The sequence below is a fragment of the Olea europaea genome, chromosome 18 (assembly GCF_002742605.1).
Source record: "Olea europaea var. sylvestris chromosome 18, O_europaea_v1, whole genome shotgun sequence".
Classification (NCBI taxonomy): Eukaryota; Viridiplantae; Streptophyta; class Magnoliopsida; order Lamiales; family Oleaceae; genus Olea; species Olea europaea.
Window position 1 is genome coordinate 16221883 of NC_036254.1, and position 2940 is coordinate 16224822.

Here is a 2940-nt window from a genome sequence, read left to right on the forward strand (position 1 = left end):
GGGTTTGTAACGTTGCACTTTTTCAGGCTGTAGAAGGAAATAATGATTGAAATTCTTGGGAGTTTCAAATATTGCTGGAAAATACAAAGTGAATATGGCAAAGATTAATAATTGATATTAATTCTGCCATATTGGGGGATAATTGTTGACACACTAAAAGTGCAGCATAAATCAAATATCCTAAAGAGTGAAATCCAATGGGGGAATCTAGGATAAAGGTCCAAACAGGATTATTGATGAATACGGCGGAAGCCCACGAACACGGTAACATCATCACCCAAACTTGCAAGACGCCCAGAATCTGAGCAAATGGAGTACCTTACGGTCGCCCAGAGGGATGACCCCGTTCTCGCCCAAACCTTCAAATCGCCCAGGATCTTAGCAAGCATAAAATATTATGGTTATCCAGAATAGCAGTTATTGAAGTAGTTATTGAGTGATCTTATCACATTCCACGATTCAAGGAGCCCAGTTGAAAGCGGTTGAACGACAAAGAGTAATGGCAACAGTTAGAGACGGCAGTTCCACGACAAGTTAGCCACCATAAAGAAAGTGGGTAGTTATACAGCAATCAAGTAGTTTCCAAACGGTTTGTCACGAAAAAATCATCAAGAGAATATAAAAAGAAGAGAAGACATAGAAAAAAACGGACGAATCAAACACTCTCAAATAGAGAATATGTAATTTCGATTTCTTAGTTTAAACTTAAACACTTCTTTTAGTATTAGTATGCTTACGCCCCTTGAAGGCATTCTGTTTATTTTCAATTGTAAATCATCACCAATAAAGCACCTCTTTTTGGGACTTTGTCTCAAGAGGTCTGTTCCTTACATAATCGTCTGATTCCTTTTTAATTGTTAGCGACTATCCGCTCGAAACAGTGACAGTTTTATTTTTATTTTTGTGCAACAACAATGAAAAAGAGTTATACCATTAAAGTGGTTAATAAATAGAGTGACATAGTGTTAGTGGACAAAATGTAATTTGATGAAAAGTTGATTGTGTTTAAAATAGTTCATTGATGTAGTGACATGTGACATTATATTAATAAATATATCAATAATTATGTCACTGTAGCATTATTCAATGAAAATTGCTGACTCGAATCGTGTTTGAGGCTCATTTTTATTCAATAATGCATTTTTAAATAATATATTGACGAAGAATGTGTGGTTAAAAAATAAAATAAAATTTAATTTACACGTAATATTATTTTATTGAAAAATGTGTACTGACAAAAAGAACGGAAAAAGTGTATTTTAAAAATAATCGGAATCAAACAAGAACTCCGTATTATGCAAACAAAGGTGTAAACATGTAGTAACTCTCACAATTGTATTACAATCCCGCTCTATGTACCCGTTTCTTTTCCTGTTGGTTGGCACTATGACCTGGCAAAAGAAGAAAAAATAAAAATAAGGAAACAGGTCAATTGTTTGAACAGGCCCAAAACAAAAGCAAACCGTTGCCTCTTTTTCCCTTTCATTCTCCCACCCCCAAACACAGAGAAACCCCTCATAGGCGAAACAATAGTTCGAGGACAACGAAGCTGCACTCCTCCGTCTTGACCTTATTAAGAAGCTCGTGGTTGATGTTGTGATCATCCGTCGATCAGTCGAACGGTGGGTAAATCTTTTATTTTTTCTCAGTTCCATGTTTGAAACGGAAGATTGATTTTTATTTATTTATTTATTTACTTTTGTTTTGTTTGGAATTCTTTGTTTCTTCCATACTTATATACTGCAACTTTTAATTTGATGAGTTGCTTTGATTTATGAGTTATTTTTGGGAATCCATGAGTGTTGAATTTGGTGATTTATCATTTTGATTTAATTAGTAAGGAAGGCGATTTTTTCCGTTTTGGAAGTTTCCTTATTGTTTCAATTCGGTCTCCTTCCCTTTTTAATGAACGAGTAAATAATGTTTTCAAGTAGTAGAAATTTTTGTCAAACGCTGTTGGAAGGAAAAAATGAATGGATTATGAGAAATGATAATTTGTGGATTTTACATTGGTGAGTGGTTGTTGTCTAATGTAGCACAACCGGTCTTTCGCTTGTATGTAGGATGGTAGGAAAGAATTTTGGATGTTATCATAGCTGTAGAGAGAAGGTGCACTTCTTCGCTAATTGCCCAAAGAAACGACAATGCTCATGGTGTAAAATTGGATATGTGAAGTGCTTTGAGGTTGAGAGGGAAATGAAGAATAAGAGAAAATTGTTCAATTGCTGAACTGCTGACTGTAAATACTGGGAATGGGTTGACGTGGGAGAATCGAGTAGCGGATTGAGTACTATTGTTGTTAACTCGAATAATCAGGTGGCACTTGAAGAAGTCCAGCAATTCTCTATCATGTTCCAGTCCCTTTGTTGGGTAACCGAAGAACAAAATATTGAAATTTCTTTGAACGTGACAATAAGGAAGGCCAATGGAAGTGCGGGAGTGGATAAGAAAGGGAAGGGCCGGCAAGAACACGATCTTTTTCTTAGGATGCATCGCTACCACCTTTGATGTGCAATATGTGTTGTGTTATGTGGAGTTGATGTGAAATATCTGTTATGTTGTGTGAACAAATCATTGTAATGTACTCACATTTCATGTTTCAACAGTTATGTGAATGATGTTGGTGTGAATTTTAGTGGATTGTAGTTTGTTTTCTTCATTATGTTACTGGAATTGAATATGAAATTTCAATTATGTACCAGCAATTTTTCTTTAACAAAACTTCAATATTCGAAGCCTGCAAACATATAGTAGAATTGATGATCAACATATTCAATAAATATAGTAGAATTGTATACAGCAACATCATGTCATAAGAACATAGATACAAAATATTGTCCCGCCAAAATAACATTAGGATCTCTTCTTCTTCTCCTTGTCTAACTACTACACATTTCCTTTTACCAACACAACTTTACCAGCCTTTCGCTTACCGCCAAA

General features: G+C 35.1%; 1 long non-coding RNA gene across 1 annotated transcript; it reads left to right on the forward strand.

Annotated features, from left to right (window-relative positions):
• The first annotated feature begins 1433 nt into the window (after positions 1 to 1433).
• Positions 1434 to 2655, forward strand: LOC111367617. Its single transcript, XR_002697868.1, has 2 exons — positions 1434 to 1622; positions 2064 to 2655. It is a non-coding gene; the product is annotated as an uncharacterized LOC111367617 (long non-coding RNA).
• The last annotated feature ends 285 nt before the right edge of the window (positions 2656 to 2940 follow it).